The sequence below is a fragment of the Mytilus californianus genome, unplaced genomic scaffold, assembly GCF_021869535.1.
Source record: "Mytilus californianus isolate M0D057914Y unplaced genomic scaffold, xbMytCali1.0.p SCAF_3, whole genome shotgun sequence".
In the NCBI taxonomy this organism is placed as follows: domain Eukaryota; kingdom Metazoa; phylum Mollusca; class Bivalvia; order Mytilida; family Mytilidae; genus Mytilus; species Mytilus californianus.
In genome coordinates this window covers 26,907,706-26,933,302 of record NW_026262679.1, presented here as the reverse complement: position 1 = coordinate 26,933,302, position 25,597 = coordinate 26,907,706, and the positions used below count along the sequence as shown (strand labels likewise).

The 25,597-nt window shown below is 31.4% G+C and overlaps 2 long non-coding RNA genes across 2 annotated transcripts; both read left to right on the top strand.

The window, feature by feature from the left end:
- The first annotated feature begins 1,076 nt into the window (after window positions 1-1,076).
- On the top strand, window positions 1,077-24,320 carry LOC127734263 (uncharacterized). The gene is made up of 4 exons (XR_007997491.1): window positions 1,077-1,157; window positions 10,433-10,553; window positions 12,194-12,322; window positions 24,246-24,320. It is a non-coding gene; the product is annotated as an uncharacterized LOC127734263 (long non-coding RNA).
- On the top strand, window positions 15,903-21,554 carry LOC127734262 (uncharacterized). Its single transcript, XR_007997490.1, has 3 exons — window positions 15,903-16,047; window positions 20,544-20,722; window positions 21,086-21,554. It is a non-coding gene; the product is annotated as an uncharacterized LOC127734262 (long non-coding RNA).
- Window positions 24,321-25,597: the final 1,277 nt, after the last annotated feature.

Genomic DNA, 25,597 nt, shown 5'->3' with positions numbered 1-25,597 from the left:
CCTATAGCATGCATAGTTTACAAGAGTACAATGCAGGTTCTTGGAGCCTCATGGTTTTAGGTTTTAGTATTAGATACAGAACAAAGGTAAAACTGGCCGTTAACAACCGTTGCCGTATACTTTTTCTGCACGAGTAGTCAGGTAAAGTCCGAGGCGATAGCCGAGGACCTTGACCGGACTACAAGTGCAGAAAATAACGGCTGGTTGTTACCATCCAGTTTATTTTGTTACTTTTTTCAGAGACATATATACATGTATATATGTCTCTGCTTTTGTTTTGTATCTGACTTGTACGACGTTTTTAATTAGAAAATTACACAAATTTGAGACGATTGCACCATAATGAAAAAGATTGAACACAAAAAAAAAAAAAAAAAAATGCGTACTGGTTTATGTATCACGATGTTTGGAGATATTTAGTCTTTAATAAATTAGGGATTTTGCGTTAACACTAGCGCTTCTCAATTCTATCAGCTATGTGCGAGTAAAATTTTTGCTTATTCCTTTTATACATATCAGTGAAGTAGGACTAGAAAAGTTGAGAAAAAGGGGGGGGGGGATTTCTCATAGTGGCAAGCAAAAAAAAAGACCTTTACATGTAATCCATGTTTTATATCATAATAGTCTAATAGTCTAGAAATAAGCCAATGTCCTCTTTCGTAGTCACTTAATATTTAAAAAAAAAATGACAAAATGGGAGAGGGGCGTATAGTTTTGTCCCTCACTTTAATTGGTATGGTACCCTACACCCCTGAATTTATATATCCCCTCCACACCAAGATAAAAGCATAAATACGTACAAACAAATTGCAACTGATTTTATGCTTTTTATGGGCTCTGTAATTTGGGAAATAAAAATATTCTATTCTATTCACAGGCACTTGTCTCAGAAAAAAAATTTCCTATATACCTTAATATAACCAGAGACATATAATACATATTATATGTCTCTGATACAACGTTATATTAAGTTATATAGGCGGAAAAATTTATTCTATTCTATTCTTTTAAACTGGAATCCGCTTGTATTACGCTACACTCAAACTATGAACAAAGTGTAGTAGTCAGCCGAGAACCAGCTTACTATTCTTTTCGAGTAGACCCACATATTGATCACGTGACATACATTTTTTTTTCATTTTACGTCCCTGGCAGAGGTTTGTACATGGAAATATTTTATCGTTAAAGTACTCTTGTAGTCAGTAACTTCGTTGACACATTATTTAATTTCAGCATTTTGGTACATAGTTAGCTTTTTATAAATATAATTCTTATGAACACTTTTCATATAAACTGGTTGGGAACAACCCCTCAATGTAATGACTATCCCTTTTATGAGGGGTACATTTCAAGTGATAAAAAAATATTTTTTTGTAAAAACCACTTCTTAGTACAAAAGGGCACATATTTATATTGTTTGAAGAATATTTTCCCAAAGAACTATACATCTATCTGGTATAATATGGTTAAAACATGTCCAAGAATTTTGTAATATTCAATTCAATTCAATTCAAAATTTTATTGGAAAGAGCACAATAGAGGCGTGATCCAAGTACAGACAATAATATATATTCAACAATTACATCTACTATAAATGAAATAAAGATCAATGTAACAACAAATCATAAGTCAATTCTAGATATGGTCTATGGATACCATATAAGGCCAACTAAAATTAATTAGTAGATTTTCATCCAAATTTTTGAAAAAATGGGGCGGGTGGGAGGATTTTTATTTTTATTTCCTCTGAAACCCTTTTGTGACGTGTTTTTCATATGCCAGTCTGATTAAAACCAGCCCCCACTATCAATTTGCCTTTGTAGATAGTGGGGGCTGGTTTCAATCAGACTGTTCATATGCAAGGGTAATATTAAGCTTATAACATGTATATATAAGGAATTCTACATAATTTTTCAAATTCTTAATAAAGATTTCAGATTGGCAACCACTGTTCTACATGTGATTGCGGCTTTAGAAACCAATTTTTAGTAAATAGCAAAAAGGTGGAGAAATGTTCTCTTTTAGACTACCTACATCAAATTTATTTTGCTTTCTAAGTAGTACTTTGTAGTGCCCATTACAAGTATTATGAGTACAGAGTGAAATAAAAACTCAAACCAGTGGCGGATCTAGAATTTTTCACAAGTGGGGGCCCACTGACTGCCTAAGAGGGGGCCCGCTCCAGTCATGCTTCAGTGAATCCCTATATAACCAACCAAATTTTTCCTCAAAAAGGGGGGGCCCCAGGCCCCCCCCTAAATCCACCTCTGCAAACTGTGTTGCAAATACTATAGTTTATGCTTTGAAGGTTCATGTGGACCCTTTGGATAAAATGGCTGCATTTTCACCTCAAAATTTACTCTGAGTACAGATAACCCTGTGTATCTGGAAAAGTTTTAAGATATAGCATTACGTAAGCCGACTTTTTTGTACTCAATATATGGTCTTAGATCGCACAAGTTCGTGCTTGTGTCAATTTCTTTCTCCCAGTCATTTTTTTTATTGCAGCAATGTGTTCCACGATTCTTATGCTTTGGATATCATTCACAGTCCAAATTTCATGACACAAAGTCAGTGTATAAATTAAAAAATCCACAGGTTTCTAATCACTGACCGCGATTTGCGTTCTTGGACACCGACTGTTACTCGTATATTTCATGCCCTTCTCGTAAGCAATCTCTTTTCTTGGAAGATAATGCTGTCATCATAGAGCAGCAGAATATAAACTTAATCATTTTGGTTAAATTACTCGAAGAAATACAAAAACCGAAATTTGCTACAGGAAGTTATTAATGAAATGAAATTATTGGTGGTTTCCTGTAACGGAAATGAACAAAATCCGGAAATCGTAAATTTTTTTAAATAAAAAAAATCGGGGCGGGACGATTTCAAAGGGGCGGGCGGGGATGAAAATCTATCAATTTTAATTGGCCTAACATTCAGAATTCTTCATGATACCATACACATATACATCATGATTATTCTAAGTTTTCATAATTTTACTTAAAAACACAGTCATCTATATATAAGATATATGTGTATATGCACAAGCGGCTATAAAGGATTATTATCCGATGAAACAGTATGCATATGGTGGTCTCTCAAATCAAGAGCTTCTTCAATATACATACAAATTGGTTTTAGTTCTTGTCAGAATTGGGATTTAAAATTTTGATAAAATTTTCATTCGAATTATTTGAATTTATTTCATTGATTTTATATTTAGATCTAATTTTGTTATATTGAGAACATTCAATCAAGAAATGTATCTCATTTTCAATTTGTCCTGTGCAAAATTTACAAAACCTCTCATTAGAGCGTATTATTGGTCTTGCATACCTACCAGTTTCTATTGCTAATGAGTGTGCACTTATTCTTAATTTGGGGACTTTTTTTCTGAGATATTTAGGAACATTATAGTTTAAATATTCTTGTTGTTTAAATTCAGTATAAACTTTACTAACAAATAAAAGTTTGCCACAGTTTCCATCTTTTATTTTAGATAGTTCAAATATAATTTTATTTTTGTAGAAATCTTCTAGTTTCTGTTTGAAATTAATATTACAATGCTTGTTTAAGGATATATTCCAATATATTTTGATAATTCAGATAATTTATTAGACCATGAATTTTCTCTACTTGTTAGGGTTTTGTCCACTTCAAAAGCAGCCTTGAGAATTTCATGTGGACCACCAGACTGTTCACCAATATCACTGAGACGCACATAGTATTTATACATAAGTTGATAACATTTTTAATGCTAATAAGTAATGTAGCCAATTCACACCGAAATGCTAGATTGGAAGACTTTCCATGAACCCTAAGTATGTTTTTAAATATGGAGTTATGTGTTTAAAATTAACTTTTGTCTAAAGCTTCAAAATTTGGTTTGGATTCTGATATCCATACTTCTGATCCATAAGTTAAAATAGGAATTATCATTGAGTTAAAAAGCTGGAGACAAGTTTTAACAGACAAGTTTTCACTGTATGGGAGTTTAGACCAATGCAAAATATGCTTTCTTAGCTTTATCTGAGAGGCTTGACACTGCCTGTATAAATTTTCCAGAGCTATGAAAATCAACTAACTTTATAATAATCAACGATTTCGATTGCATTAGAACTGTAATAAAAGTAGAAATTTTCTTGAATTACTTTTTTTTTTGAGAAAATTATAATTTTTGTTTTTTTAAAGTTCACATCCAGTTTCCATTCAGCACTATATTTTTGCAAAGAATCAAGACAGTTCTGGAGACCAGTTGTAGATTCAGATATCAATAACAAATCATCAGCATACAATAAATGGTTCAATTTTTGATCATGTAAATTAACTGCACTTGTCTAGTTGATTTGGTATCAAAGTATTTTCCTATGTCATCGACAAATATATTAAATAAAGTAGGACTTAAACTGTCTCCTTGTTTGACTCCTTGATTAGCAAGAAAAGGCTTAGTAAACATATTCTGATATTTACATGAATATAACATATTAGAGTACATGTCATAATGCAGTATGTTATAAAATTTGCCTCCGATTCCTTTATCTTTACTTGTAATTTTAAGAATAGAGCTGATCTCCAGACACTGTCAAAAGCCTTTTTAAAATTAGAAATACAAAACACACATATAGTTTCTTTTTGCATTTAAACAAATATTTGTTTATTATTGTTTTTAAAATAAAGACATGATCTACAGTTCTGTAATTTTTTCTAAAACCACCTTGATTTGAACATAATAAATTATTTGTTTCAAGAAAATCACTTAAGTCTTTTTTGTAATGTGGAGGTAAATACTTTATCAAGACAGCTTGTTATGCTTATACCTCTATAATTCCCACAATCAGATGGGTCACCAGATTTATAAATTGATGTCAATAGAGAAATGTTCCAAATTTGGGATATTTTTCTGAATTAAGTATCTTATTAAAAAGTTTTGTCAGAAGTAAAACTAAAGTGTTTGACCCTACCTTTAGAAACTCATTAATTATCAGATTAGGACCTCCAGATTTTCCCTTTTTTAACTTCTTAATGCACTGTCTTTGATTTCTTTACATGTAATAGGGACATTAAGGGATGTATTAGTACAGTTATGGTCTTTGTTCTCTATATTTTGATTAGTATCAGTTTTATCATTTTCACTTGAAGCATTTAGTAAATTTTTATAATGAATCTCCCATTCTTTGGCAGAAATAGCAGGTTCACAGTTATTGTTCTTTTTTTTTGTAATTATTAATGCTACCCCAAAATTCTTTGGTGTTCTTTGGATTTATATTATCATTTATTTGTTTTATCAAGGATTGAAAAAAACCTTTTCTAGTTTATTTTTAAGTTTATTGTACAGTATGATGGATTTTTTAAAATTTGCTTTGAAAGAAACTGATTTTTTTGTGGCTTCTAAATACATTTCATTAGTTTTGGTCAATAAGAAGTCAGTATCATTAAAACTATTATTGTCAATTAGTTTGTTTAAAGATAGAATGTCTTCTACACGATTTTCTTCTAATAAAGGGTCAATATAAATGTCCTTGCTCTGATAGGTCCAATTAAAAGTACCAGGAAGGGACCATAGTTCTTCCTTCTTTATTTCTTTAGGGTGTTTAAAATTAAAAATATTCAATGCTATTAAACAATGATCTGATAGATCAGTAGGTGGTTTTACCATAAAGTTATTGATGGTATAAAATAAATTCTATGATGTCAGCATATAATCAATCTAATTAAAATTAAATCTCCGCACTTGCTCCTCGTTGTTTATATGTCGCGCCACGCGCGACATATAAACAACGAGGAGCAAGTGCGGAGATTTAATTTTAATTAGATTGGCATATAATCTACTGTGCTCTTACCATTACTATTACAAAATGTAAAGTAGCCAAGTGAGTCACCAAGAAATCTTCCGTTTACAATTCTCACTTGAGAGGACTTACAAATATCAACTAGTAGATTCCCATGTAAATTGTTTTTTTGATCTAATTGATTTCTCTCTAAGGGTAAATCAGGTGTATAATCTTCAGGTACTGGACAGTCTGTAAAATTATCATTACCACCATCATTTTGAATAAAGTCATTTAACCCCACCTGTGCGTGCATTAAAATCACCGCTTAAAATCACCTCACCTTAAGATAGAAAAAAAGAAATATCATTTTCCATTTTTGTGAATGTCAATTCAGAAAATCCTTATTATTATATGGTTTAATGTAAGTAAAACATAAAAATATGTCTTTCTCTAAATTGAGGAAATTAAGTTCCATCTATTTTTAACTATATTGAGAATTAAGTTGTTCTGTTTTATTTCAGAAATTACATAGTTTCAGCCAAAAAAAACTATATCATATTTACAAACATTTTCAATAAACAAATCATCCTAAAATTTATCTTCATTTGAACCATGGATATTCCAATAGGCAATATTCATATAGTAAGTCAAAAATCTATTTACAAAGGACACGGGGAAAGGGAAATAACTCCATTATTATTACTTTACAGATCTTTTTTGTTAATATATGCAGGGACATATAAGTCATTGATTTATATGTGTAATGTGTATATTTTCTATTTCATTTATCAAAATAATATATAAATATATAAGTTTCTTTTACTTTAACTTAAAACACAATAATGAGTTTCAAACATGGGACAAGGGAAGTAAATCTAAATTTTTCTGTTTCATGAGATGTGTGCTAATTTTATGTATCATAAAACATTGATAGCAATATGTATGTAATAGTGCTATACTTTTAAAGAGTGTATACTACAATATACATGTAATTAATGACATTTGCAAGCAACATAAATAAAAAATTAAAACATACTATTGTGATTTTTGTACAAAAATAAAAATAACTATAATAAATGCTTATTATTCTAATTGGCCTTAATTAAAGTATATGGCTAAATGTACTAAAACTATATAGCTTTTCAGGTAAATCTATAGCTGAATTATTGTGCAAGTTCAATATTAGTCTACTCACTGAGTCTGCTGAGAAGTAGGTTCATTTCACTTTTTGTTAGCGTTATGATATTGTTGACTACCCGTATAATAGTTATAGGGGTTTTGGTTTTCATTGTACATGTAGTTTTGCCTGTAAGACTGATTGTCATTGTTTTGTCAACCATGGTAGTGGTTTATGTTTTAAGTTTCCGTTTTGTGTTTTACTTGTAGAAATAGAAGTTTTGTACTCATTACAAGCTAGCTAGGTTTAAGTCTAAATACTGGGTTCAAATGTGTTTTTTAAGATTCTGACGAGGCATTTTTTGCCTGATTGATTAAAATAAATGCCATCCTCTTGAAAAATGGATGTGTTAATACCACTTATGTCACTGTTCAAAATGAATTTAACATCTGATTGATTTTCGCAATATTTCTTTATTTCTTCATTGAATTCTTTTGCTTTTTTGTTGAAATGGGGCTGTTTCACACGATCAAATGTTGGTAAAACATGTATGTGGGAACGAGTATGACTGTTTTTTGTGTTTTCTATAAGGTTTTTCATTTCATTTACACATACAGTAATTGTTTAAATACTCAAGTCATTGCTTCCCACACCTAATACAATATGTCTGGTGTCTTTGTTGGTTGTTTAAAGAATAGTCTCCCCTGCACCTTTTATATTCTTCATTCCTGGTCCAAGAACCTTGATTTTGGATTTGTATATTTCTGTACAGTTTTGAGGACAATAGACATGAGAGTCAATAATTATTTCTAGATCTTGAGCATACCTGTATGTTTTTTCTTTAGGAATACTGTTAAAATTATCATCATCTTTCTTTACCTTTTGTTCATCTCTGATTTTTTCATGAACTGTTATCATCATCTTTCTTTACTTTTTGTTCATCTCTGATGTTTTTCACTTATATCTGTCATGTCATCATTTTGTGTTGTAAGCCCTGTAAATCGGTTGTGTGTGCTTATGGTTGCCTTGTATTCAATTTCAGGTAAATGTTATTGATCTCATGAAGTTGTTTTTCAAGATCAGATAGTTTCTTGTTTAAAAACCGATTTTGCTCCTCAAGAGCCTCGTTTTGTGTTCATAGTTTTGAGTTTGACGACTCGACTCGATCCAAATTCGTCAACATTTTCTTAAGTCAGAATTTTCCTTTAATGTGACAGTGTAAGTATAACTTCGTTTCTTTGTAAATTTATTTTTGTCAAAATTGACTTTTCAAAGTCTACAAGTTTCTTGTCAAGGACTGCTGAACTTACAAATTGTTTCTTCATCTGATTAAATGATAACACAAGAAGCTCTTTTTCTAATTTTTGTTGATTTTCTTTCAGGTCATCAAGATTTTGATTTAGTTCTGACATTTTGCTATCATAGTTATTGTTATCTGTAGGGTTGTCATCTTTTAAGCCTGCACAGGTGTTTGACACTTCACATAGTTTACTCTCTAATAGTTGCAATGATGCAAGAATATTTTCAGTAGATTGTTTATTTATCACAGTATCGTGTTCTTGGTGTTACAAATCTAAGGGTTGACATTTTCATAGGTTTTGTCTCACTTTGGTCTAATTGTGTTGTGAAGAAAGTGTATTCTGTGTTTGATGAATCAAGAAGACTATTGTGTTCACCAATTGATTAAAGATATTGGAACTCTGTTTTTGCCCATGATAAATAATGTGTTCCTTGAACTGTTATGAGAAAGGTTGTTGGATATATATTAATTATATATAAATGAAATGTAAGTATATATAGTTTGTTTGAGTCAGTATTTATTTCTGACACCTATGTTGCCCTCTTTAGTATTTTTTTTGTCTGTCCACTTGCATTAGTATAGTTGTCAAGAGCCCCAAATAGGGAATGGTAGCGAAAAGCAAAAGTTTTTATCCAAAGCAGAAACCGATCTTTTGATTCAACTTAGAATGCTACCATACACGCAGCTGGCCTGTACAAATCGTGATAAAGTTTTTCAAAAGGTGCCTTGATAGCAATGCCTGTTGGAGGTTTTGGTTGATCAGGCAACTTATACTTAATAAATTCAGTGTCGGGCATCCAAAGATTGGATTGAGTAACACTCTCAATGGCAATTTTAGGTAGATCGTCAAAAATTAAGATGTCATATTATTGTTAGTTTTTACAATGACTTGACAAGTTTTGGGTCAAAGAATGTAGATAATGGGCAGGATGGAGATAATTGGCTGTTGTGGTGGATGTTATCAATATAAGGAATCTTTATATATTACTTGGAACCATTCCCTTAACTTTTGTCCTTCTATATTTAGGAATTGTTTATCATAGTTTGTCCGGAACCGGAAGTAATATTGATGGACTTAAATGTATATCTTCTTTATTATTAAAAATAAGTGGACCCCTTTTTTAGAAAAGTTGTTCCAAAAATAATGAATTTTTCCACTTTTAAGTTAAAAAAGCTAAGATTTTCTTTTTTCTTTTCTACAACAGCAAAATGACCCCTTGTCTGGGGGACAGTCCTTCATTTAAGGGATATCCCTCATTTGGAGGGTTGTTCCCAACCTGATAAATTATATTCATAAATCAAGGTAATTAGGTCACAAGGTGTACCTTAAGGATAAAGTGATAAAAGATAAAAGTGAAAATGAATGCACCAGTGACTTATTCATAAAAAGAGTCTGTGTATCTTCATACAAAGTGTCCTGTTACACACCCCTGTACTGTTTTTTACTAAGCTATGCTGGGGGCAAAGTTGTACAACTTATATTAAAACTTTTCCCTTTAGGGGAATGTTTTATTATCTGAACAAAATTCTGTTACATAATTTGGTGAAATACCTTTGTCAGGTTAAATTATTTTTGTACACAGCCAGTTACTCAAGTGTGAAGTGAGTAGATGTGAGTGAACAGTTTTATTTCCTGTATGATCATGTGATCAAAAGGTTAGAATTTGACTCCAAATTATAAGTTTGATCTTTAATTCCTTAAATAAAGACATGGATTATTTCCTTAGAATTTTGTTGGTACACTAAAGAGGTTTATGAGGAGTTTAAGGTATTAATTAGTTATAATTATTTGCTTCAATGCGATCTCTTTGGGATTTGAAAGCTTTTAATTCTAGAAAATTACTTTTATAGAATCAAAAAGATTTCACAAAATTTGCATGCATTAAATAAGGTTGGATGTGAAAAAAAATGGTGACTATTACAGTTTCTTCACATTAGTTTATATATTAAACACTCTTCCAAATGTCCGTACATGTCTACAAATTTACAAGTTTTGCAAAAGCAGAGGCTGATTTAAGGGGGTGCCCTTCCCCTTATGGAGCTACATTTATGGGCCCCCCTTTTCAAAATCCTGGATCTGAAAACCTTATATTTATTTATATTTCTAGGGTCATTTGACTTAATGAAAATCCAAATATATTGCAGCGAGTTTGACTTCTCTCATCAGCAAGTAGATTGTTCTAGTCTACCGGTATGTGAAAATTTTTATGACCTGTTTTAATATTAAATGTTTCTTTTCAGTTTTTGGAGTACTATGAACTTACAGTCGTCTAACTTTGTATTCAAATGTATTTAGTATAGCCAGACATTCTTACAACTCCATTATATAGACTTTCAACAATGGTAGACACAGTGTATACAGGTATAATAGTTAAAAAAAAAAAAAAAAACTTTTACAAACCCTGTTTTTTTTACCTCTTGGATACTTGTAGCTAAAAAGATTAATCAGATATAAATTATAACATATCTTTTCAACATAATAATATCTGTCTGTTTCTTTGCTTTAGTTATGAGCTGATATTCAGTATTTACAAATATTTGCCATGTATTATATAATTTATAGCCATCTACATCTACATCCATATGAATCGCAATAGGTCATGGAACAATAACCTTAATCTTACTTAATGATATTTACATGCAAAGAAATGTTTTATGGTTTAAGTTTTACAGAATAATATTAATATTATATATTGGATATGTTGTTATTCTTGTTGAGATAGATATATTAGAAATTGATTGAAATATGACATTGATTAAAGGAGAATTTTTTGTACTAAAGAAAACATAAACAATCCGGGTTACGTACACTTATCAATCCTTTAAATAAACTTATTCTAAAAGGTTACCTATTCAACAGTGTAAATAAATCTTTGAATATTGTTTTTATTGGTGTAAATATTGATTTTGTCATCAATGAATTAAAACCATACTAAATATTACACATGTGTACTTTCACGGTTCTACAATCTGTCAATACCTATAGTTTGGCATTGCACAAGGTTATGTTTTTCTCTGACTATTATTGACGTCTTTACCCTTAATCCATTGGATGTTGGATGTGAACTGATTGATATTTAAGCCTTAGATACATGATTTTTATGCCCATTTATGGGCATAATGTTTTTCGGTCTGTGGGTCTGTTCGTTTGTCCGTTCATTAGTCTTTTCGTTCGTTTGTCTGTCGGTTCGTTCATCTGTCGGTTATTCGTCTGTCGGTTCTTTCGTTCGTCTGTCTGTCCTGCTTCAGGTTAAAGTTTTTAGGTTAAAGTTTTTGGTCAAGGTAGTTTTTGATGAAGTTGAACTTGAAACTTAAGTACACATGTTCCCTATGATATGTTTTTTATTAGTTGTTATTGGCTTTGAACTAGCTGTCAGTAACTGCGAGTACTCGCAGATCTGTACTTTGTGCCTTTTTGCTTTTGGGATGTATAAGTACCCGTTTTTGTTAGATGTATTTCTATTTGTTACTGTAATAATCCATCTGATGGGTAAAGCCTTTTTCAACTGATTTTTATAGTTTGATGTTGTACTGTTACACCTCTGTCCCAGGTTAGGGGGAGTGTTGAACACTTACAAACATGCATGTTTAACCCCGACACATTTCATTCTTTATGTGCCTGTCACAAGTCAGGAGCCTGAAAGTTCAGTGGTTGTCCTTGGTTCATTTTTGTCATATTTGTTTTTATGTAAACTGTTTATAAATTAGGCTGTTAGTTTTCTCAATTGAATTGTTTCATATTTTTAGTGTCTTAGGGCCTTTTAACCAGACCATATGATTTAGGTTTATCTCATTGTTGAAGGCCGTACAGTTGCCAGTATAATGACTTGCATCTACTTCATTTGAACTTTGGTGGACAGTAATGTCTCATCATACCACATCTCCTTATTTTTATATGAATGTCTTAGATTAAATAAACATTTTATAAAGAAGTCTATAAATAAAATAAAGTTTTAAGTTTCCATCCTTTCAAATATTTTATACTTATCTGATATTTTAAAGGAACCGAACAACTGAACAGAGCAGAACAGTATTCAATGACCTTGAAGAGCAAGCAATGTGTACAGTGAAACAGCTATCTTTGTAGTTACCAAAGGGTTACGGCAAAAACCTCATCTGTAATTATATGTGGTGAGTATTTTTTTGTTGGTTAAAAATTATGCAATAGGGTACTATAATTTTTTTTCTTGGAGTCTATTTACCTATTAGGTACTTGGGACAGGAAAATTTATTTTTAACACTCCCCCTTTTTTCCAGAATCTCTTATTTTTTTGTTTTCTATTAATTTCAATTATTTTTGCGTTTTTCTGTTGTATGAACATAAATATACTAAAAATGATTTGTAGTTGCTATTTTCTGTCAATTTCAAGTTTACTATCCACAGCGGTCACTGATATATATTATATAGAGGGAAGGTATCTCACCTCATACCTCATCACCTATTTTCCTACTTGAATTCTTTGAGAGATCCCTAATCTAATTCATAAAATATTAAATTTCCTTCAGGTCAGTGGGCATGACTCTTTTCTTTTATCATTCCTCATATATTTTCATGTATATTGTTGTATATATATTTATTTTTTATATAGGTTTCTTCAAAGAATTGATGGTAAGGTAGCTACGGAACTGTAGCTCTTAGGTCTTTATAATATATCATAAGGACCTAATTAAGAGCTATGGTTCCGCACCTAATAGTAAGATTGGTTGATTTATTTCATTTTATATATTTTCATGTATATTGTTGTATATATATTTATTTTGTATATAGGTTTCTTCAAAGAATTGATGGTAAGGTAGCTGCGGAACCGTAGCTCTTAGGTCTTTATAATATATCATAAGGACCTAATTAAGAACTACAGTTCCACGCCTAATAGTAAGATTGGTTGATTTTTTTTTCATTTTATATATTTTCATGGATATTGTTGTATATATATTTATTTTTTATATAGGTTTCTTCAAAGAATTGATGGTAAGGTAGCTGTGGAACCGTAGCTCTTAAGTCTTTATAATATATCATAAGGACCTGATTAAGAGCTATGGTTCCGCACCTAATAGTAAGATTGGTTGATTTATTTCATGTTATATAATTATAATAATAAGAAATGATTGGTTGATTTATTTCATGTTATATATTTTCATGTGTATATGGTTGTATATATATTTATTAAGTCTCCCAAACGAAGTTTGGGAAGACTTATTGTTTTTGCTCAGTTATTATTATTATTCTTCTTCTTCTTCTTCTTCTTCTTCTTCTTCTTCTTCCTCTTCCGCCGCTTTTAAATTTGAACTTGTCCGCACCCGTTCTCCAAAACCGCTTGTCAGATTTACTTAGGGTTTCACAATATGTTAGACTAACATGTCTAGTGGTGCAATCAGGGTTTTGTTTGTGCAATGGGGTTTATAAAGGGGTACTTTGAGGGGCAAAAAGAAAAGAGGGTTTTACTATAGAACCGTATGGGATTTTATTTTTTTAAATTTTCAAATGATTATAAATTGAAAACCGTTTGTGATAGACACAATCTTTTTAATTGAAAATGTTCTAAATGATAAAGCCCATTAAATGAAATACAGGGTTAGTCCCCAGGGGCCACCCCCACCCCCTGCCATTTAAGAAAGTTCTAATACCTTGTAAGTGGTCAAGATCCCCACCCCTAAACCATATATATTTTGGTTTGTTATGCTAAGATGGTTTGAATAATATACAGGGTTAGTCCCCAGGGGTCATCCCGACCCCCTGCCATTTGAGAAAGTTCTAATATCTTGTAAATGGTCGAGATCCCCACACCTAAACCATATATATTCTGGTTTGTCATGATAAAGCACATCAAATGTAATACAGGGTAAGTTCCCAGGGGTCAGCCCCACCCCCTGCCATTTAAGAAAGTTCTAATATCTTCTAAGTGGTCAAGATCCCCACCCCTAAACCATATATATTCTGGTTTGTCATGCTAAGATGGTTTGAATGATATACAGGGTTAGTCCCCAGGGGTCATCCCGACCCCCTGCCATTTGAGAAAGTTCTAATATCTTGTAAATGGTCGTGATCCCCACCCCTAAACCACATATATTCTGGTTTGTCATGATAAAGCACATCAAATGAAATACAGGGTTAGTCCATAGGGGTCAGCCCCACCCCCTGCCATTTAAGAAAGTTCTAATATCTTCTAAGTGGTCAAGATCCCCACCCCTAAACCATATATATTCTGGTTTGTCATGCGAAGATGGTTTGAATGATATACAGGGTTAGTCCCCAGGGGTCATCCCGACCCCCTGCCATTTGAGAAAGTTCTAATATCTTGTAAATGGTTGAGATCCCCACCCCTAAACCATATATATTCCTATTTGTCATGTCTTGAACATTTGAATGACGTATACGGTCAGTCCCCAGGGGTTCCCCCCACCCCCAATTTTCTAATATCTTGTAAATGGTTGAGATCCCCACCCCTAAACCATATATATTCCTGTTCGTCATGTAATGAACATTTGAATGACGTATAGGGTCAGTCCCCAGGGGTTCCTCTCCACCCCCAATGTTCTAGTATTTTGTAAATGGTCGAGATCCCCACCCCTAAACCATATATATTCTGGTTTGTCATGCCAAGATGATTTGAATGATATACAAGGTTAGTCCCCAGGCATCACTAATGCATATAACTTTACTGGACCAAACCAATTTTCACTGGATGTTGCCCAATGTCAGGCGACCCTGGGAATTACGAATTATGGGAGCTTCGTTTGGGAGACTTCGTAACAGCATCCTGTTACAATCATTTCTTGTTTTTTTTATATAGGTTTCTCCAAAGAATTGATGGTAAGGTAGCTGCGGAACAGTAGCTCTTAGGTCTTTATAATATATCATAAGGACCTAATTAAGAGCTACGGTTCCGCACCTAATAGTAAGATTGGTTGATTTTTTTCATTTTATATATTTTCATGGATATTGTTGTATATATATTTATTTTTTATATAGGTTTCTTCAAAGAATTGATGGTAAGGTAGCTGCGGAACAGTAGCTCTTAGGTCTTTATAATATATCATAAGGACCTAATTAAGAGCTATGGTTCCACACCTAATAGTAAGATTGGTTGATTTATTTCATTTTATATATTTTCATGTGTATATGGTTGTAGGTATATTTATTTTTTAAATAGGTTTCTTCAAAGAATTGATGGTACGGTAACTGCGGAACGGTAGCTCATAGGTCTTTATAATATATCATAAGGACCTAATTAAGAGCTATGGTTCCGCACCTAATTGTAAGATTGGTTGATTATTTTCATTTTATATATTTTCATGGATATTGTTGTATATATATTTATTTTTTATATAGGTTTCTTCAAAGAATTAATGGTAAGGTAGCTATGGAACCGTAGCTCTTAAGTCTTTATAATATATCATAAGGACCTAATTAAGAGCTATGGTTCCGCACCTAAAAGTAAGATTGGTTGATTTATTTCATTTTATATATTATCATGTGTATATGGTTGTATATATATTTATTTTTTATATAGGTTTCTTCAAAGAATTGATGGTAAGGTAGCTGCGGAACCATAGCTCTTAGGTCTTTATAATATATCATAAGGACCTAATTAAGAGCTAAGGTTCCGCACCTAATAGTAAGATTAGTTGATTTATTTCATTTTATATATTTTCATGTATATTGTTGTATATATATTTATTTTTTATATAGATTTCTTCAAAGAATTGATGGTAAGGTAGCTGTGGAACAGTAGCTCTTAAGTCTTTATAATATATCATAAGGACCTAATTAAGAGCTATGGTTCTGCACCTAATAGTAAGATTGGTTGATTTATTTCATTATGTATATTGTTGTATATATATTTATTTTTATATAGGTTTCTTCAAAAAATTGATGGTAAGGTAGCTGCAGAACTGTAGCTCTTAGGTCTTTATGATATATCATAAGGACCTAATTAAGAGCTATGGTTCTGCACCTAATAGTAAGATTGGTGGATTTATTTCATTTTATATATTTTCATGGATATTGTTGCCTATATATTTATTTTTTATATAGGTTTCTTCAAAGAATTAATGGTAAGGTAGCTGTGGAACCGTAGCTCTTAGGTCTTTATAATATATCATAAGGACCTAATTAAGAGCTATGGTTCTGCACCTAATAGTAAGATTGGTTGATTTATTTCATTTTATATATTTTCATGTATATTGTTGTATATATATTTATTTTTTATATAGGTTTCTTCAAAGAATTGATGGTAAGGTAACTGTGGAACCGTAGCTCTTAGGTCTTTTCAATATATCATAAGGACCTAATTAAGAGCTACGGTTCTGCACCTAATAGTAAGATTGGTTGATTATTTTCATTTTATATATTTTCATGGATATTGTTGTATATATATTTATTTTTTATATAGGTTTCTTCAAAGAATTGATGGTAAGGTAGCTGTGGAACCGTAGCTCTAAGTCTTTTATATATATTATTAGGACCTAATTAAGAGCTATGGTTCCGCACCTAATAGTAAGATTAGTTGATTTATTTTTTATATAGGTTTCTTCAAAGAATTGATGGTAAGGTAACTGCAGAACCATAGCGCTTAGGTCTTTATAATATATCATAAGGACCTAATTAAGAGCTATGGATCCGCACCTAATTAAGATTGGTTGATTTATTTCATTTTTTATATTTTCATGTGTATATGGTTGTATATATATTTATTTTTTAAATAGGTTTCTTCAAAGAATTGATGGTAAGGTAACTGCGGAACTGTAGCTCTTAAGTCTTTATAATATATCATAAGGACCTAATTAAGAGCTATGGTTCCGCACCTAATAGTAAGATTGGTTGATTATTTTTTTATTTTATATATTTTCATGGATATTGTTGTATATATATTTATTTTTTATATAGGTTTCTTCAAAGAATTGATGGTAAGGTAGCTGTGGAACTGTAGCTCTTAAGTCTTTATAATATATCATAAGGACCTAATTAAGAGCTATGGTTCCGCACCTAATAGTAAGATTGGTTGATTTATTTCATTTTATACATTTTCATGTGTATATGGTTGTATATATATTTATTTTTTATATAGGTTTCTTAAAAGAATTGATGGTAAGATAGCTGCGGAACCGTAGCTTTTAAGTCTTTATAATATACCATAAGGACCTAATTAAGAGCTATGGTTCCGCCTTAATAGTAAGATTAGTTGATTTATTTCATTTTATATATTTTCATGTATATTGTTGTATATAAATTTATTTTTTCTATAGGTTTCTTCAAAGAATTGATGGTAAGGTAGCTGTGGAACCGTAGCTCTTGAGTCTTTATAATATATCATAAGGACCTAATTAAGAGCTATGGTTCCGCACCTAATAGTGAGATTGGTTGATTTATTTCATTTTATATATTTTCATGTATATTGTTGTATATATATTTATTTTTTATATAGGTTTCTTCAGAGAATTGATGGTAAGGTAGCTGCAGAACCGTAGCGCTTAGGTCTTTATGATATATCATAAGGACCTAATTAAGAGCTATGGTTCTGCACCTAATAGTAAGATTGGTTGATTTATTTCATTTTATATATTTTCATGTATATTGTTGTATGTAAATTTATTTTTTATATAGGTTTCTTCAAAAAATTGATGGTAAGGTAACTGCAGAACCATAGCGCTTAGGTCTTTATAATATATCATAAGGACCTAATTAAGAGCTATGGATCCGCACCTAATAGTAAGATTGGTTGATTATTTTCATTTTATATATTTAAGTCTCCCAAACGAAGTTTGGGAAGACTGATTGTTTTTGCTCAGTTATTATTATTATTATTCTTCTTCTTCTTGTTCTTGTTCTTCTTCTTCTTCTTCCTCTTCCGCCGCTTTTAAATTTGAACTTGTCCGCACCCGTTCTCCAAAACCGCTTGTCAGATTAACTTAGGGTTTCACAATATGTTAGACTAACATGTCTAGTGGTGCAATCAGGGTTTTGTTTTTGCAATGGGGTTTATAAAGGTGTACTTTGAGGGGCAAAAAGAAAGGAGGGTTTTACTATAGAACCCTATGGGATTTTATTTTTTAAAATTTTCAAATGATTATTAATTGAAAACCGTTTGTGATAGACACAATCTTTTTAATTAAAAATGTTCTAAATGATAAAGCACATTAAATGAACTACAGGGTAAGTCCCCAGGGGTCATCCCGACCCCCTGCCATTTGAGAAAGTTCTAATATCTTGTAAATGGTCAAGATCCCCACCCCTAAACCATATATATTCTGTTTTGTCATGATAAAGCACATCAAATAAAATACAGGGTTAATCCCCAGGGGTCACCCCCACCCCCTGCCATTGAAGATAGTTCTAATATCTTGTAAGTGGTCGAGATCCCCACCCCTAAACCATATATATTCTGGTTTGTCATGCTAAGATGGTTTGAATGATATACAGGGTTAGTCCCCAGGGGTCATCCCGACCCCCTGCCATTTGAGAAAGTTCTAATATCTTGTAAATGGTCGAGATCCCCACCCCTAAACCATGTATATTCTGGTTTGTCATGATAAAGCACATCAAATGAAATACAGGGTTAGTCCCCAGAGGTCACTCCACCCCCTGCCATTTAAGAAAGTTCTAATATCTTGTAAGTGGTCAAGATCCCCACCCCTAAACCATATATATTCTGGTTTGTCATGCGAAGATGGTTTGAATGTTATACAGGGTTAGTCCCCAGGGGTCACCCCCACCCCTGCTATTTAAGAGAGTTCTAATATCTTGTAAATGGTCAAGATCCCCACCCCTAAACCATATATATTCTGGTATGTCATACCAAGATGGTTTGAATGATATACAGGGTTAGTCCCCAGGGGTCATCCCTACCCCCTGCCATTTGAGAAAGTTCTAATATCTTGTAAATGGTCGAGATCCCCACCCCTAAACCATATATATTCCTGTTCGTCATGTCTCAAACATTTGAATGACGTAAAGGGTCAGTCCCCAGGGGTTCCCCCCACCCCCAATGTTCTAGTATCTTGTAAATGGTTGAGATCCCCACCCCTCAACCATATATATTCTGGTTTGTCATGCCAAGATGATTTGAATGATATACAGGGTTAGTCCCCAGGCATCACTAAAACATATAACTTTACTGGACCAAACCAATTTTCACTGGACTTTGTCCAATGTAAGGCGACCCTAGGAATTACGAATTATGGGAGCTTCGTTTGGGAGACTTCGTAACAGCATCCTGTTACAATCATTTCTTGTTTCATGGATATTGTTGTATATATATTTATTTTTTATATAGGTTTCTTCAAAGAATTGATGGTAAGGTAGCTGCGGAACAGTAGCTCTTAGGTCTTTATAATATATCATAAGGACCTAATTAAGAGCTATGGTTCCGCACCTAATAGTAAGATTGGTGTATTTATTTCATTTTATATATTTTCATGTGTATATGGTTGTATGTATATTTATTTTTTAAATAGGTTTCTTCAAAGAATTGATGGTACGGTAACTGCGGAACGGTAGCTCTTAGGTCTTTATAATATATGATAAGGACCTAATTAAGAGCTATGGTTCAGCACCTAATTGTAAGATTGGTTGATTATTTTCATTTTGTATATTTTCGTGGATATTGTTGTATATATATTTATTTTTTATATAGGTTTCTTCAAAGAATTAATGGTAAGGTAGCTGTGGAACCGTAGCTCTTAAGTCTTTATAATATATCATAAGGACCTAATTAAGAGCTATGGTTCTGCACCTAATAGTAAGATTGGTTGATTTATTTCATTTTATATATTTTCATGTGTATATGGTTGTATATATATTTATTTTTTATATAGGTTTCTTCAAAGAATTGATGGTAAGGTAGCTGCGGAATCGTAGCTCTTAGGTCATTATAATATATCATAAGGACCTAATTAAGAGCTAAGGTTCCGCACCTAATAGTAAGATTAGTTGATTTATTTCATTTTATATATTTTCATGTATATTGTTGTATATATATTTATTTTTTATACAGATTTCTTCAAAGAATTGATGGTAAGGTAGCTGTGGAACCGTAGCTCTTAAGTCTTTATAATATATCATAAGGACCTAATTAAGAGCTATGGTTCCGCACCTAATAGTAAGATTGGTTGATTTATTTCATTATGTATATTGTTGTATATATATTTATTTTTTATATAGGTTTCTTCAAAGAATTGATGGTAAGGTAGCTGCAGAACCGTAGCTCTTAGGTCTTTATGATATATCATAAGGACCTAATTAAGAGCTATGGTTCTGCACCTAATAGTAAGATTGGTGGATTTGATTGGTTGATTTATTTCATTTTATATATTTTCATGTATATTGTTGTATATATATTTATTTTTTATATAGGTTTCTTCACAGAATTGATGGTAAGGTAGCTGCAGAACCATAGCTCTTAGGTCTTTATAATATATCATAAGGACCTAATTAAGAGCTATGGTTCTGCACCTAATAGTAAGATTGGTTGATTTATTTCATTTTATATATTTTCATGTATATTGTTGTATATATATTTATTTTTTATATAGGTTTCTTCAAAGAACTGATGGTAAGGTAGCTGTGGAACCGTAGCTCTTAGGTCTTTTATAATATATCATAAGGACCTAATTAAGAGCTATGGTTCCACACCTAATAGTAAGATTGGTTGATTTATTTCATTTTATATATATTCATGTATATATGGTTGTATATATATTTATTTTTTATATAGGTTTTTTCATAGAATTGATGGTAAGGAAGCTGCGGAACCGTAGCTCTTAGGTTTTTATAATATATCATAAGGACCTAATTAAGAGCTATGGTTCCGCACCTAATAGTAAGATTGGTTGATTTATTTCATTTTATATATTTTCATGTATATTGTTGTATATATATTTATTTTATTTATATAGGTTTCTTCACAGAATTGATGGTAAGGTAGCTGCAGAACCATAGCTCTTAGGTCTTTATAATATATCATAAGGACCTAATTAAGAGCTATGGTTCTGCACCTAATAGTAAGATTGGTTGATTTATTTCATTTTATATATTTTCATGTATATTGTTGTATATATATTTATTTTTTATATAGGTTTCTTCAAAGAACTGATGGTAAGGTAGCTGTGGAACCGTAGCTCTTAGGTCTTTATAATATATCATAAGGACCTAATTAAGAGCTATGGTTCCGCACCTAATAGTAAGATTGGTTGATTTATTTCATTTTATATATTTTCATGTATATATGGTTGTATATTTATTTATTTTTTATATAGGTTTTTTCATAGAATTGATGGTAAGGAAGCTGCGGAACCGTAGCTCTTAGGTCTTTATAATATATCATAAGGACCTAATTAAGAGCTATGGTTCCGCACCTAATAATAAGATTGGTTGATTTATTTCATTTTATATATTTTCATGTATATTGTTGTATATATATTTATTTTTTATATAGGTTTCTTCACAGAATTGATGGTAAGGTAGCTGCAGAACCATAGCTCTTAGGTCTTTATAATTTATCATAAGGACCTAATTAAGAGCTATGGTTCTGCACCTAATAGTAAGATTGGTTGATTTATTTCATTTTATATATTTTCATGTATATTGTTGTATATATATTTATTTTTTATATAGGTTTCTTCAAAGAACTGATGGTAAGGTAGCTGTGGAACCGTAGCTCTTAGGTCTTTATAATATATCATAAGGACCTAATTAAGAGCTATGGTTCCGCACCTAATAGTAAGATTGGTTGATTTATTTCATTTTATATATTTTCATGTATATATGGTTGTATATTTATTTATTTTTTATATAGGTTTTTTCATAGAATTGATGGTAAGGAAGCTGCGGAACCGTAGCTCTTAGGTCTTTATAATATATCATAAGGACCTAATTAAGAGCTATGGTTCCGCACCTAATAATAAGATTGGTTGATTTATTTCATTTTATATATTTTCATGTATATTGTTGTATATATATTTATTTTTTATATAGGTTTCTTCACAGAATTGATGGTAAGGTAGCTGCAGAACCATAGCTCTTAGGTCTTTATAATTTATCATAAGGACCTAATTAAGAGCTATGGTTCTGCACCTAATAGTAAGATTGGTTGATTTATTTCATTTTATATATTTTCATGTATATTGTTGTATATATATTTATTTTTTATATAGGTTTCTTCAAAGAACTGATGGTAAGGTAGCTGTGGAACCGTAGCTCTTAGGTCTTTATAATATATCATAAGGACCTAATTAAGAGCTATGGTTCCGCACCTAATAGTAAGATTGGTTGATTTATTTCATTTTATATATTTTCATGTATATATGGTTGTATATTTATTTATTTTTTATATAGGTTTTTTCATAGAATTGATGGTAAGGAAGCTGCGGAACCGTAGCTCTTAGGTCTTTATAATATATCATAAGGACCTAATTAAGAGCTATGGTTCCGCACCTAATAATAAGATTGGTTGATTTATTTCATTTTATATATTTTCATGTATATTGTTGTATATATATTTATTTTTTATATAGGTTTCTTCACAGAATTGATGGTAAGGTAGCTGCAGAACCATAGCTCTTAGGTCTTTATAATTTATCATAAGGACCTAATTAAGAGCTATGGTTCTGCACCTAATAGTAAGATTGGTTGATTTATTTCATTTTATATATTTTCATGTATATTGTTGTATATATATTTATTTTTTATATAGGTTTCTTCAAAGAACTAATGGTAAGGTAGCTGCAGAACTGTAGCCCTTAAGTCTCTTTGATATTTTTGACTATGTTCAATAAAATAAATTTGTAATAAAATCTATGTTCCGCAAAATAAATTTGACCCCTGTTTTATATAACACGGTAGTTTCTCACTTTCCATTTTGGTCAGATTCTTTTAATCATATGCATTTGCTTTGCAAATGAATGTTTTTCATTGGATAATTTAACAGTTTTTCCCATTTTATTATATTTTATGATAAATTAGAGTTCAAACTTGTGTATCGTTACTTTTGTTGACTAGTATATTTATATTTCATTTCAGAGTTCACTCACAGATGTTTAATTTGTAATTTTGGATTTTTGCAGATTCAGCTTAGAAAGGATGTTTCAGTTGTCGACCTTGAATATGGCTAACAGACCAGGAAGAGTGGCATATAGATTTCCGTAACTCTATACTCTATAATACCTTCTATATTTTATTTTTATCACAGATGAAGCTAAATCTACTGTAAGCTTTTAAGAGAGTCTGCTTTGATAGAAGTGACAACAATTTTTCAAACATCACTAATCTTTATTATTTGTTTCCATTACAGAGTTCTTACGGAGATATATAGGTTACAATACTGTATTTATTATTTCTGATGGTCTTTATATGTCCTATGTGTGTAATTGTTTGTTTTAAAGAAATAAAATATGGTATTGACTATTGATTTTAATGGGATAAAACAAACAGAAGAAATCAACTTAAATACCTTTATAAAGTATCAACACCATTTTAAGAAAGTTTTGCAAATACTAATGGTATGATATTATACACCATTACATGAAAATTGGCCAGTTGAATTCTTATCAGGATAATTAAAACAAAAAAAATTAAAAGATAACTGTATTAGACATTATAAATGTTTTTCTCACAGTAGCCAATTGTGAATGGTGAGAACATATTTTCCAAGTTAGAAAACTGAAAACTAAAAATTGTGAAAACATCTACCCGACCGAGAATTATTTTACCAGTTTAATATTTAAAGAAACAAGTTGTACCAAGTATATTAACAAGATTTTCTAAAAAAATAGCAAGAGTAAATCCTGAGATTGGAATAGAGCTTCCAAGATTTGATAATTCAATGGGAGATAACTCTGTAAAATATGCAGATTTTAATGCAGTTGATATTCAAATCATTATTCTTTGACTTCCTTTTAGTTTTCCATCTTTATATATTAATTTTACAAACTTAGGTGTTGATGTTATACTATTGTGAACATGTAGTAAGAAATCAAAACAATATTTAGTAAATGTTTATGTTGACAGAAATGGATTTATAAAATATATAATAATGTATCCATTTTAATTCCTTTTTAGGTAACCTTTCTGTGACATGATTTTCATGGTGTTGGATTATAAAACTTTGGGGTCTAATACATCTAAAAGGAAGGTAAGTACCAGAATGTTATTCCAGTTTTGAAGAGAAAAAATTAAACCAAATGTATTATAAAATTTCAATCTAATTAAAATTAAATCTCCGCACTTGCTCCTCGTTGTTTATATGTCGCGCGTGGGAGATCTAACAACAGCCGCTTGAGGGTCATGTCTAGGGTCAAATTTGCTGTAGCCAATCAGCGAAGGTGCTACAAAGTGTTAGGGTATTGGACTGGCATAGGAGTCTTAGTAGCGTATAGAGGTCTTCCGAATGTATATAAACAAAAATGGCAGCCCCCATGCGAAAAACGTTTCGTAACATACATTTTGTACAACTGTAATAATAGTTTGTATTATTGCCTTCCGAGGTTAAAATGGCATCAAGTGAAGTATGCACCCCAAGGAAAATATCAGTATGAACAAACATTTGTGTTTTATGCGGTTTTTCTTTCATCGAGATAGAAATCTCCTCAACGGGAGAACTGAAACTTCAGCAGAACTCAGAGAGAATCGCAATAATTTCTAGTGTTGTTACTGGTTTTGAAGTAAACGCCGTAGTAGACAATGACAATGGCGTCTGTATTAAATGTTTTAGAAAAGTCCAACAGTCAATCAAATTAAAGAAAGATGCATTAAAAATTCAAGAAGAACTAAGTGACTAACTTCGGGTGTCTTACCACCTGACCAATCAGAAAGATTAATTGCTAATAGATTTGTTAATCTGCAAGGTGGAACAAACAATAATATAAGCTTAGATGAATACTTGAGAGATGTTGAACAAGGATACAAAAGTAACATGTTCAGGACATCAGACAAAGGAAAGTATCCTTCCACACTCTAAAGAGTATCCTCACCTAGTTAATTTTGCAAGCCATTTTGATAACATTTCCAATTTAACAGGAAAGAAGGGGTTCCACCATATACGGTCATACCAAGCTGATGTTCAGAAAATTGCAAAAGACCTACTACAAGAAAATGTACTACATGTACAATGTAACATATAAAACTTCAAGAATAATAACAATTAAGTGCAAGGAGCTAAAAAAAGACAAAAACCCATTTGACAGTGCATTTATAGGACTTCGTACATTGATTCATCGCCGTGACATCAACCAACAGTCCCCTTCCATCGCCTTCAAATCCACATATTTGAAAAATATTGCTTGGAATTAAATTATTGTGAATAAAGTGTGCAGGATTAATTTTCTCTTAAGTCATAACCTTAATTAGCTGGTACTTTTTTAGTTTGTTGCTGATATTAAAGTGTCATAAGTCAATGAGACATCAACCCAACA